The 13867-nt window shown below is 44.3% G+C and overlaps 1 long non-coding RNA gene across 1 annotated transcript in view; it reads right to left on the reverse strand.

Moving 5' to 3' along the window:
- Positions 1-10272: 10272 nt before the first annotated feature.
- The window catches only part of LOC131381430 (uncharacterized), a 41564-nt gene continuing 37969 nt past the window's right edge, over positions 10273-13867 (reverse strand). The window contains exon 3 of the long non-coding RNA XR_009210200.1: positions 10273-10495. This is a non-coding gene — a long non-coding RNA (uncharacterized LOC131381430). The remainder of the gene's footprint in view (positions 10496-13867) is intronic.

Raw genomic sequence — 13867 nt, forward strand, 5'->3', positions numbered from 1 at the left:
ACTACTGTATCAACTCAAATGGAAACACAAAGTTATTTTGCTGTAAACTACATCTCTGTTTGCATCTCTTTCCTCTCAATTAATGAAGTAAACAATTTCAGCAGTAAAATTCCAATCCCAATAAACTATGCATTTTCATTCTCTTTGAGGGGTCTCTAAAACTAGACAAAATTAAGAGAAGGAATCCATTGGATAATCTTTTCACAGAATCAGGCTTTAGCAACTGATTTAATGTAGCAAGTGAAACCAAGCCTGTAAATGGTGAATGCAGCCTTTAATTTCACTATGATGGTTAACTATGAGAAGTGTTTTTTAAATGAGATAAACTCAAGCTGAAAAATCTAAGAACCACCATTTTAAAAACATACAGGTCAAGAGTTTCTCCAAGTTGGCCTTATACTTGAGAAGCTTTTTTTTTTTTTTTTTTTTTTTTGAGACTGGATCTCGCTCTGTCGCCCAGGCTGGAGTGCAGTGGCACGATCTCCGCTCACTGCAAGCTCCGCCCCCCGGGTTCACGCCATTCTCCTGCCTCAGACTCCTGAGCAGCTGAGACTACAGGTGCCTGCCACTACACCCGGCTAATTTTTTTTTTTTTTTGTATTTTCAGTAGAGATGGGGTTTCACCGTGTTAGCCAGGATGGTCTCGATCTCCTGACCTCGTGATCCGCACATCTCGGCCTCCCAAAGTGCTGGGATTATAGGCGTGAGCCACCGCGCCCGGCCGAGAAGCTTAAATTGACAGGAAAACCCCACTGCTAAGAAGTCCTAGCTGGTAACATTTGCAGTTAGTCTCCGCTACTTATTTTACAGATAAGAAAATAGGCCCAGGGAGAATCATTAAATGATCAGGGACACACTACCGAAAGATGACCCCTGGAACAGAACTCACATCTCCCAGTTCCAGCCCTGCGTTCCTCCTAATTAGACGTTTCAAAGTTTTTGCTATTTGACTCGTGTTGTTTTTTTCAGCTAAAAAGCAGTCAAGACTGACATGATGACAGGAGAAGGAACAGGTGGGCCACACGCAGGGCTGCAGCCTAAGCTGTGACTTCTACCAACCCTGAGAGCTCCCAAGGTCACGGGTAGACAAACCAGGTGCTTCCCATCTCCCCAAACCTCCTGTTGCTTGACATCAGATAAGTCTGATTAATTCGTGCTCTGATTACTTAGGCTTTATTTGTAAATAGTTGTGGTAAAAATCTTTTCTCTACCCAACTGCTTTATGTATATTTTTAACAGCAGCAGCAGCAGAAAAGGGTGTGTGACCTCCACCAGGCAGCCTCTGTGATGAGGTCTGTCATGTGTAGCATGCAATGCCAACATAGGTCTGGGGAGCTCTGATATGGAGACCCATATACCGTCACCCCACATCTCCATACCATCACAGCTGGCAGGACAGTCCAGTGAGTTAAAAGAAGTATCTAAGATCATTGCCAATACTAAAGGTGGTCCTAATACCAGGAGCATGTGGTAATTAACTCTATAGACTATTTTAAGATCCATGACCCAGGATCTTAAAGCAGCCTGACCCATGAGTGCAGTCCCAAAGTGATGACCTGTGGCATCCTGTTTCTGAATCTGATGGAGCCCTGACCCCAGCTTGCTTACCACCTATTTTCAGCCATTCTCTTGCCTGGCTAGGGAATTCTATTTCCTTAATTTAACCCTCTGTACACTCTAAGGTTGTCATATGGTCCTCACCTGGGAATCAGCTGGGCAGCTTCTTAAAATGCGTATCACAGGCCATGCATCCAGGGATCCTGATGCACTGACTTTGGCATGTGTCCTGGGAATCTGCACTTTAACAAACCCCACTGGTCCTTTACCCCTTGCCCTACAATGCTGACCCCGACACAGACCAACAGCCCACTAAGCCAGCAGGTACCTTCATGGGCCACCCTGCCAAGTTTACCCCAGGCGTGCTTGCCCCAATTGCCTGATCCTCTCAGTGACCTCATGCCTCAGTGGTGCCATCTCTGAATGGGGTCGGGCTCGGCATCTGGAGAATTCCTAAAGCATTATAGTCCCCCAGGCCTGCAGATCCACACTGCAAATTCATGCTTGAAATCAGGCTAATTTTCTTTTCAATCCTCAAAGCACAGAGGATTCATTTCCCTCCCTTTCTTGGGCAAAAAAACGTATTTCCCTTGAAGAACCTGGATTTATAAAGCACAGAGACCTATTTACTAAAATTTCTTGAGGGCATCTTCTTCCTCAGCCTGTAAACACAAAGCATAAGCCATTCCATGAGTGGGGGCCTTTAGATTGCTGCTAATGAAAACTTAATCAACAGTAAAGAGATTTCGTGGCCCAAGTAGCTGGAAGATCCAGCCAGGTCCAGGCCCAGTTTGATTCAGCTCTTTCCATCTACTTTTTTGTTTTGTTTTCAATCTATTTTGCCTTCCAAGGCATAAGCAGCACCCAGCTCCACATCTACAAACCACAAAAGCAGAGGGGACATGTCTGCTACAGCAGCTAAAAGAATCCTGATTAGACCATTTTGGTCACATGCTGGGCTAGTCTGCTAGGGCTGCCATGAGAAAGTACAACAGACTGTGTGGCTTAAATAACATTTATTTCTTACAGTTCTGGAGGGTGGAGGTCCAAGATTAAGAGCAGGTTGGTTTCTCCTGAGGCCTCTCTCCTTGGCTTGCAGACAGCCACCTTCTTGCTGTGCCTTCCCGTGGTCTGTCCTCTGCGTGTGAGCATCCCTGGTGTTTCTCTGTGTCCACATTTCCTCTGCTTATAAGGACACCAGTCAAAGTGGATTAAGGCCCATCCTAACAACGTCATTCTAACTTAATTCCCTCTTTAAAGACCCTCTCTCCAAACACAGTCACATCCTGAAGTACTAGGAGTTGAGGCTTCAATTTATGAATTTGCAGGGAGCATAGGGGACCCAAAATTCAGCCCATAACACAAACCTACACTGAACCAATCACTTCAGCACAAATGAACATGCTGATTGACTTAAACAATCCCACCCTGAAGCTAGGCGGGGGAGGAGAGTCTCCCATAACTAAGATAGGCTGTACAAAATGGAGTGGACACTGGGCCCTACTGGGTCCTGCTGGGATGGAGGGAGGGAGGAATGGGATGCTGGGTAGTCATACAACAATGGCCAGAATTGCTATTGCAGCCTCGAAATCCACCCAGGGAACTCATAGGCATCTCTCTGACTACAAGCAGCAGAAACAAGGAACAAAATTCGTCTGCTACACGTGAAGACGGGTGAAGGAGCTGCGGGGGATAATGGAAAGGGTGGGGCTCCCATCAAATGGAGAAAGGTTTACCTGACAGACAACTTTCTGTCCTCTACTTACTCTCTTCCAAGTTGAATCTTTTCCTTTCTTTTTTTTTTTTGACAAGGAGTCTCACTCTGTCACCCAGGTTGGAGTGCAGTGGCACAATCTCGCCTCATTGCAACCTCTGCCTCCTGGTTCAAGCGATTCTCCTTCCTCAGCCTCCTGAGTAGCTGGGACTACAGGCACATGCCGCCACGCCTGGCTAATTTTTTTTTTTTTTTTTTTGTATATTTTCTAGACACAGGGTTTCACCATGTTGGCCAGACTTGTCTCAAACTCCTGACCTCAAGTGATCTGTCTGCCTCGACCTCCCAAAGTGCTGGGATGACAAGTGTGAGCCACCACCCCAAGTTGAATCTTGAAGTCTTCTCCAGATGAACGTCACATCCGTTCATTGCATTCATTTCTTATGTCACTCTATATCAATTTAAAAATCTACAGATATCTACTCTTAAGGGAGTGGTGCCTGTTTTCTTTGTGAGCACAAAAATAAGCTCAAGCAGAAGAACAAATAGAAGTAAAGCATTTTTAGGTACAAAAACAATAGTGTGCATGTCTATATTTTTGTCCCATAAAGAAGTTGGTACCACAGTGTATTTTTAAAAAACACCACTTGTACATTGGGGGTCAGGGGAGGAATGTTGCCAGCCTTGGCAACAAGAGTGAAACTCCACACCCAAAGTAAAAGGGGCCTGATTCTTTTACAGGAAACCTACTGGTAAATCGTGATTTACTAGTAAATGAAATACTCATCAGCAAGGAGGGAATGAGTTAAGACTTAAAGCCAAGCTGGAGACGAGAAAAAATTAAGATCCGTTAGTTCTTAAAGAGATTCTGGGTAGAAAACAAGCTCACCAGGGTCCATGAAAAATCTCTAGGAAAAGGAAAGATAAGAAAAGTGAAACTTGGAGTTGGTCATTGGTGTAGGTTCCCCAAATTTATTCTACTCCAAATGTAGCCCAGGACAGCAAAAGCAACCTCATTTCCACTGCCAGAGATTGATTTTTCAGGAGCAAACAAGAAATGAACCATAACCAATAAAAGGAGTTTTCCTCACTTCTCTAAAGAAACACAGGAATAGAAAATGCCTCTTCTTCCACTGGACATAGTCTTGTTAGGGTGTGATGCCTAGAACTTAGCAGTCAGCTAGCCCAAGGACAAAACCCACCTCCAGGGACAGAGGACCAGGAGAGTCTCAGAGAAGCAAAGCCAGGGCGCACAGCACATATAATGCCCAAAGCCTGCCCTAATACTGTGCTTCCGGTGATCAGGTAATAAACTTCCCTATACTGGGCCAGCTGGAGTCAGGATCTTGAATTCCTTGCAGCAGAAAGCTTCCTAACAGTTACACTGGATTTTGATGACCATGACTTCTAACAGTTAAGTTCTAGCAGGTAAATTAGATAATCCATTTTAATTACCAATTAGGAAGCTTTTGGCTGCAAATTGCAGAATACATGACTAAAAGCCTTTTAAACAATAAGGATATTTATTTGTCTTGCTTAACAAGAAGCAGGGAGGAAAGTACTTCTAGGCCCTGTTTCCAATTAGACTCCAAATCTGTGATCCTCAGATGACCAAAGAGCAGGAAGAGAGGTGTGGAGTTTCTTCTTGCATGTCTCTCCTTTTTTCAGCAATAAAAGATTGCTCCAAGTTCCTCAGCTCACTTCCTTCGTAAGTCTCATTGGCCAGAACAGAGTGGGTTTCATGTCCATACTTTCTTCAACCAAGTATATGGCCTTTCCAGCCTCTCTCATGGAGCTGGCTCTGCCAGGCAGGAGGATGTGGGAGGCTAATGACTACTGGACATGACAGCCAGTTCCCTTAGCCAAATCCCCAGCCCACTTTCCTCTGTTAACCTAAGACCATGAGAGCCACGGAGGAAGGAAAGGAGAAAACTTTAAACTTTATTTTCAGAGGGAGAAACAATCCACAGACTGGGGAGTGCAGCTTCCAGGGAAGATGGAAAGTACAGACTCTGCAGAAGGGAGGGAGAAGCTAGTACATATGCCTTGCAGGGCCAGCCTTACACATATTGAGCAAGTTTAGGGGATATCTATGGATGTTCATGAGGGAAGTCAGGTGCATGTGTAGTGGGTAAATGTATATGTAACATACATTCAATGTTCACTTCAGGGTGGGGTTTTAGCATTAAAATGAAGTGAAATCTGGCTCTTTACGTAAAAAAGTGAACTGTAGGCCGGGTGCAGTGGCTCATGCCTATAATCCCAGCACTTTGGGAGGCCAAGATGGGTGGATCATGAGGTCAGGAGGTCGAGACCATCCTGGCTAACACAATGAAACCCCATCTCTACTAAAAAACATACAAAAAATTAGCTAGGTGTGGTGGCGGGCGCCTGTAGTCCCAGCTACTTGGGAGGCTGAGGCAGGAGAATGGCGTGAACCTGGGGGACGGAGCTTGCAGTGAGCCGAGATCATGCCTCTGCACTCCAGCCTGGGCGACGGAGCAAGACTCCAGTCTCAAAAAAAAAAAGTGAACTGTAGAACCAAAGACAGTTTGTGTGCAGTCTCCATAAGCTGACCCAAAGTGGCTTGGGATCTGCAGCTATTTATCAGGAAAGAATGTTTAGAAGACCAGTCCTCTGTCCAATTGGAGTGGTGGGACCACAAGGCTGAGAAAGGGGTGAGAGTGTTGGTCGACTGGTACCAGGTGGTCTATCTGGGTCATTTGGGAAATTTCCCAGTTGTAGTTGTTTCAGCAATACTCTTCAGTAGACCTGAGCTCCATCATATATACTCAGCCATCAGCCATCCTCCCCAGCTCCCTCCCTCCTTCAGTTTTGGGGTTTTCCTTCCATCTTGACTCTCCCCACACTAGTGACACTATAACACTCTTCATTTGTAAGTAATAAGATTCTACAGCAAATTGTGAACACAATGGCCACCAAAAATAGATCCTTTAGTGTGAGAAATAAAAATAAAATCCTAAGCCTGACCAATTGAGCAGGCCCCCTCTTGGCCAAGAGGACCCCTGACAAACCTTAAAAATTGAGTTCCCAGCCAGGACAGGACAGGACATTGGATATGCCCCATTATATACTTCACCCTTGCTAATCACGATTAGACTCTTTCCTCAGAGTTCAACAAAAACCAGCCCTTTTGAAAGTCTTGCCAGACTTCCTTCTCTCTTTGCCACTTTGACATAACACCTACCAGCATTTCTTTCTAATAAGAGACTAATATAAGAGACCACCGGCCATGGACTGGTTCTGGCAGGTTTACAGAGGCTGCGACGGGATGCTTTGTGTCTTCCATTTCATCTTTTGATGGATAGAACCTAATTTTAATGCATTTAGATGTTAAATCTCCACCCCAAGGTGAATATGGGACGTAAGCAACATGCATGGTTGCCTTCTACACATGCATGCCCCCTTCATGAATATTCATAGCTCCTCCTATAATCTGTTAAATATATATGCATAGCCAACTGTTCAGCATTAATTCCTGTCTCACCCTTCTCTCCCTCAAGTGCCTGCTTTCGGTTTCCACCAGAGGCCATGCTTCCCACCCTGTGGGATGGCCAGCCAGCAGGCTGCAATCCTTTATAAGAAATAAAGCTCTTCACTCCAAATTTATGAACCTCATGATTCTTCAGTTGACAAGTAGAGTCTTCGGTGTGGATGGTAATGCTCCTGAGTGGATGTTAACCACTAGCACAGATTACTCAGTACCCCAGGCTCACCTTTCCCCTCAGTTCTATGGGCAATTAATCTCAAAGACCTGCATCTGAATTCACTGGTGTTAGGATTTGCCTAAGCCTAGGGTAGGATGATTAGTCTACCCTGTTCATGCAAGGGTGAGGTGCCTGTGTAATATTTCTAACATATTTCTCCATATTCCAAACCCCGCTTATTTTCTCTATGAAAAACAGAATACTTGTGTGACCCAGTGGGAATCCCAATTTTGACTAAAAATGGATGTCTTGCCCATCCTGGCAAATGGGAATGAAGAAGTAATATAATAAGGTTTAGAAAACATAAAGAAGTGTGATGGTTCTTGAATCGAGGTGTTGAGTAGCAAACTGTTACCCTTTAATCCCGTAGGAATTAAGCCATCATTGTCAGAAGACAGGCAGTGATATTGGCCACTTTGCAGTGAGATCTCCACCTGATGCTCTGTCACAATGCAAATAAGGCACATACTCTGCCTATTAATAAGTTAAAGGTACTGTTGACTCGGCGTTTTACACCTTCACTTCCCTGAAAACATAAATATTTATATTTGTGAGGACATTTACAAAGCACTTTCACAGATCTCTTCTCTATGAGATCAGAAATGAAGCCAAGAAAGGCAATAATATACCTTATGGAAAAAAAGACAAGACTCAGAGAGGGAAGTCAAATAAAGTCATACCAACAGAGCTGGGAAAAAACTCAGGTTTTTTCCACCTGAGTGGTTTTGATCCACACCCTGTCACTGTCCACGCAGACCTCAAGGAATTTAGTTCCAAAAGGATCTCATGTTTTCCCAAATTGCATCCTTCCTCTTGAGTTCCACGGTGAGAATAGCACCTTTACCCATCACCCAAGCTGGAAATTTGGGCATCTTCCTAAACTTCCCACACTCTCTCATTCCTCACTGCCCTCAAAGTCACCCCCTTCTTGATACCTCTCAAATCTACCCCTCTCTTTACCCAATGCTGCTGTCCTCACCATTTCTCATTTGAACACTTGCTGGGGGAAAAACATAATTTCTCCTCAACCCTCATAAGTTCAGAGTAGGAGCAGACCCCTGTAACAAAAAACAGATTAGCAAGGGAAAAAATAAGCAAGTTTATTAATGTGTGTAATGCACAGCATGCCAGAGAAACTTCAATGAAAGGTAACTCAAAGCAGTGACTTAGAACACTGGCTTATGTAGTACCTTAAACAAAAAACAATAAATCTGTAGAGAAATGACAGGACAAAGAGAAGCAGTCTTAGGTTTTCAAAGGTAGGAAACTATGGGAAGGTAAACAGATGAAAATTAACAGAGCAAGGCTCGTTTGCAGATTTCTTTCCTGGAGCTGTCTCCAGTAAAGGAGAATTTATATTCTGTCTTTGGGCAGCAAAGGGGAAGCACAGAGAGAGCTCTTCCCTGCTTGCTGTTTTTTTGTTTTTGTTGTTTTGTTTTGTTTTGTTTTGTTTTTGTTTCTGTTTTTGTTTTTTTTTTTTTTTTGAGACAGAGTCTCACTCTGTTTCCTAGGCTGGAGTGCAGCGGCACAATCTCGGCTCACTGCAAACTCCGCCTCCTCGGTTCAAGCAATTCTCCTGCCTCAGCCTCCCAAGTAGCTGGGATTACAGGTGCACGCCACCATGCCTGGCTAATTATTTTTGTATTTTAGTAGAGAGAGTGTTTCATCACTTTGCCCAGGCTGGTCTCAAACTCCTGAGCTCAGGCAATCTGCCCACATCGGCCTCCCAAAGTGGTAGCATTACAGGCATGAGCCACCGCACCTGGCCTGCTTGCTGTTTTTTAATTGCCTTTAGCTCAAAAATACTTATGTCAAAGAGGCACATTTTAGGGTGACATATTCTGGTTTTCTTCACCCTTATAAAAGTGTTTTAACCGGTCTCCTTGCCTGTAGTTTGGGATCCCCTCCCAACCCAATTATCCTCTACCCAGTGCCTGAGTGAGCTTTCGGAGTGCAGCTCTGAACACGGCACTCCTTTGCTTAAAAGTCTTCAATAGCTCCTTCTTGAATAGAGACTGGGGTCCAATCTTAATCTCTCTCTCTTCCCCCCCCTTCTCTCCTCTCTCTCTCTTTTTCCCTCTCTCTTTCTCTATGTCCTTATTTCTCTCTCTCTCTCCCTCTCTGTCTCTCCTCATACCCGCTGTCCTTATTTCTCTCTCTCTCTCTCTGTCTCTCTGTGCAGGTGTATGTGTTTCTGTCTCTGTCTCTCACACATACACTCATAAGCAAACTGTATATTCCACCTCTACTAAATTGCATCCAGTTTTCTGAACATAGCAGATACTTTCATAACTATTGCCCGAAGAGTGGGTCCCGATACAGACTCCAAGAGCAGGTTCTTGGATCTCATGCAGAAAAGAATTCAAGGCAAGTCACAGAGCACAGTAAAAGAATTGAGTTTATTGGAAACTACTCTATTACAGAGTAGGGCGTCCTCAGAAAACAGGAGAAGGAAGATGCCATCCTTTGTTAGTGACTCTACTTACTAGAAACTGTAAGGGGCTAGATTTAAACTTGGAACATGCATATGTGCTCTTTAAAGGCAGAGGCTATTGGTGTTATAGATGACCATTAATCCTTCAACCTAAGCCCACTCATTAACAGTAATTATCTCGTTAATACTCATTAACACTTCACTTAAGTAAAGTGGGCTGTATTCTTAGGACATCTGGACATTCTGTAGACTTGGTGGGAGATGTTCTGTATGGCCATAAATATTCTGTAATTATAATTGATGGTCATCTTAGAATGTGGTTATTTTCAGACCATAAGTATTAACCTTATAAGTGCCTTGTGAGTGCTTCGCTACTCACTTCAAGATGGAATCATTCAGGTCATGTTTTATTAAGCCAGAGGCCTGGTAGGCAGGGGTTCCTCTAACATGTTTATTCTCCCTAGAAGGGCATTCCCTCCTATGCTGCCCATTTACCCAACTAATCCTTGCATATAAGTCAAGACTCAGCTCCAAGTGTACATCCCCTAGGAAGCTTTGCCTGATTCTCCAACAGAATTGACACTACCCCTCCTGTGGCCACAGTGTGCCCTGAACATCAGTAATAGTAATAAATCAGACACTGACTGTTCTATACAATTTCAACTTGCTGAATATAAAAAAGTTTTGTTGTTATTAAATGAAAGTATTACAAAATAATTTTATCTTCAAGGAACCACTTGAGAGCAGAAAGGACAGGTAGAAAAGAAAGAAGAGGAAACTCTACCTACATCACCACAGTATGTTTCTTCCAAAGCAGCCAGTCCCTATTTCTTCTGCTTCAAAACAATGGAAAACTCCCACACTGGAAACTCTCACTAGATGACATTCTGAAATGATCAGTCATTCCGTGCTGTCCTTGCTGTTCTGCTTCATCACACTTGAAGCTTTGCCGGCTGGGATTTTTGCTGCCTTGGCAAACATGATGATGGTGTCAAACCTAATGTTTCCTAAATTTTTGCAGAAATGCAGAGAAGACTTCCATGAGAGCCTATTGTCAATTATCTGGAAAAAGAGAAGTTTGCAGACATTAGAAGCAAGAACTGTGTGAGGATCGGCTCTGGGTTTTAATGAGAAGGATTCAAATTAGAATGTCGGCTATTTCCTATAGTTTGCTAAAAATAACCTGGGTGCCTGCTTCCTTCCCTTGTGCTTCATTTTCAGTGCCTGCTCATCCTGAAGATTCAGAAGAGATGGAAAATGTTCCTTGGGATCCAGTACCAGTGCTATTTGTTCAGATAAATATAATTTAGCTTTGATCTGCTCTCTTGTGCACCAGTGGGCATGCTACCTTTAGGCTCCTGTCAGATTTATACTAGAGGAAGCTTCCAGGTGATAAGGTGAACACAAACATCAATCTCTGTTGATTTCACCTCTTAAATCTCTTCCCGTCACTGCCATCAACTTGTCCCAAGCTGCCATCATTTCTTGCATGGGCCACTGCAAAACCCTCCTGCCTGCTCTTCCCACCTTGAATCTGCCTTTCCCACCCCAGCCCTCATACTGTAGCTAAGAATAATCTCCCCACATAAATCTGAACATATCCCACCCCACCACTGATCAACGGCTCCCCCATTTCTTTTCTGATAAAGACTAAAATCCTTAACATGGTCTACAAGCAAGGACCTCCCCGACCTGTGCCCTAGACCCTCTCCAGCCCTGCCTCTCCCCTTTCTACAGCCTTGCCCCTCTCCCCTTGGCTCTTCCTGCTCCAACCCATGGTCCTTACACCAGTGCCTTCTTCCTTCTATGCCCCAGCCCCACAGGGCCTCAGCTCATGTTCTCTCTTCCGCTCTTTTATCTACCTAATTCTTACTCATCATTCAGCTCTCAATCCAGTCATCACTTTTTCTGGAAAGCAATCCTGACCCTGCAGACAAAGTCAAATTCTCTCCCATATTGGCTCTCACAGCCCAAAAGCCTCTCCTTTGCAGCACTTATCTCTGCTGCAATTGCAGATTTATTTAATGATTAACCGATTAATAGAATTACCCCTCTGGACTGTAGCCTCATGAGGGCAGGAACCACGTCTGCTTCATCATCATTGTATCCTCCACATCCAATACCATGTCTGGCACATACGGGATGTTCAATATTTGTTGAGGAAAATGGAATTAATCTCCTGGTTTGGTGTGAACCCAAGCCTCCCTTTTCTTACAGGGGTCCTTCCCAAGAGAAAGGAAAATATTTCCACATCTAAGTACGGCATTTTCTCTACCTCAGTCTAGGCCCCGTGGAGGTCCTTGTCTCCCATCCCTTACTGCTCTTGCCTTAGTCATTTCGGTGGGAAATACCTGTATATAATAAATTGGGAGAGGTTTTCCCTGAATCTCCCTGAAATGTGGGGAATACATTAGTATTATGCTTTTCAGCATAAACTGATCTGACCTCTGCCTGATCTTTGGAGACACGAGTGCCTAAATTAACTCCATATTGCTTCTCAGTTTCTTGACTCAAATGGAAGACCTTGTATATACCCTTCCTCATTAAGTTAAATGACATATATTTTAACATTTCAGTCCAGATGAAGTCTTGGGCACTCTCTTGTATCATGGAGGAGATTTAGGGAAGGAAGGGCAAGGGGAGAATGAATGGTGTCAAGGGAAGAGACTCAAAGGTTTTTATGTGAAGCTTTAAGAATCTGACTGAGGAAGAGGAAGGGCAGAGTGAGACCAGCAATGGGCCCTCCTAGGCAAAGGGAGGTTGGTTAAGGAAAGCTAACAGAGAGGGTGAGCTGTGACACTTCCTCACCCAGTCTGCCCCGTTCCCCTGACCTAAAGTAGATCAGACCAGTCCTTTGGTTTGGGGTAAGGTGGATCTGGAGCCAGGAGGTGAACAGAGCCCCCAACTGTGCAGACAGCACCCTGCCCACCTTTTCTAGAGGGACAGCATTCAGCAGCTGGTGCTTTGGAAATCCAGCCCAGCCTGTGTTGAGACAGTTATTATTGGCACATTCTTGAATTTTATCGGGTGTTTTAAAACAGCAATTACTGCGAGGATATGCAGAGATCTATAAACACTGGGAAATGTATTTATCTCCTTGCTCTGTGACAGCTGGGCCAGCTTCCACATGCCAAATGTTTTGGGGCAGGGTCAGATCGAGACTTCAGATGGTCGCCAGCAGGGAGCTACTATTTTGGGGGCACAGGTCATGGGAAAGTCTTATAGCTCAAAGTTGGCTTCTGTGCCTATCCCATAACTTTTCCTTCAGCCTCATGTATCACAATTATCAACAAGCCTGTCAAATTTGAAGAAATCCTTTGATATCTTTGTTTAAAGACCCAGATGTGGTGCTGCCATATAAGCCTACAAGATAAATGGGCTCACCTTACAGAAAAGGGCAGGCATCTTCAAGCCTCTCCTGCCTTTCATAGAAACAGAGGCCAGGCACAGTAGCTCATGCCTGTATCCTAGCACTTTGGGAGGCCAAGGCAGGCAGACTCCCTGAGCTCAGGAGTTCGAGACCAGCCTGGGCAACATGGTGAAGCCCTGTCTCTACTAAAAATACAAAAATTATCCGGTCAGCGTGGCATGTGCCTGTAATCCCAGCTACTCAGGAGGCTGAGGCACAGAATTGCTTGAACCCAGGAGGTGGAGCTTGCAGTGAGCCCAGATTGTGCCACTGCACTCCAGCCTGAGTGACAGAGTGAGACTCTGTCTCAAAAAAAAAAAAAAGAGAGAGAAAGAAAAGAAACAGAGAGAAGAAGGAAAATGTTTAAATATCTTGCAATGTTCTGCTTTAAGTATACATTTTCAGTTTCTGATTTGGGCTTTTAGTAATTCTATGTCCCTTTCAAAAACTATAGCTGCAAAAAAATACAGAAAACTACATGCAATGCACTTACTTGGAAAATTTAAGTTCAGATTTTCAAAGGGCAAAGAGCTGAGGTTTAAGGTCGTTCATCTGGGAAATTTTTTCCAGCTAAGTGAATGAATGGGAACGTTTAAGGTCACGTGGCCAATGAGAAGTCCATGTAGCTCTATTTATTGTTTCTCATTCATCTACTATCCATGGTTGGAAAAAGGAACTGATCAAGGGCAGAGAGTGACTTCAGGTCTCTTGAGGAACAGCAGAAAGCAATCCCAGATGAGGGTCTAGTGCTAGGACTCTGATTTTCAAACTTTGGTGCATAACAGAACTACCTAAGAATGTTATTTTTTTTATTTTTTTTTTTTTTTTGAGACGGAGTCTCGCTCTGTCGCCCAGGCTGGAGTGCAGTGGCGCAATCTCGGCTCACTGCAAGCTCCGCCGCCCGGGTTCACGCCATTCTCCTGCCTCAGCCTCTCCGAGTAGCTGGGACTACAGGCGCCCGCCACCACGCCCGGCTAATTTTTTGTATTTTTAGTAGAGACCAGGGTGAAACCCCGTCTCTACTA

This window comes from Hylobates moloch, unplaced genomic scaffold (assembly GCF_009828535.3).
Source record: "Hylobates moloch isolate HMO894 unplaced genomic scaffold, HMol_V3 SCAFFOLD_16, whole genome shotgun sequence".
NCBI classification, from domain to species: domain Eukaryota; kingdom Metazoa; phylum Chordata; class Mammalia; order Primates; family Hylobatidae; genus Hylobates; species Hylobates moloch.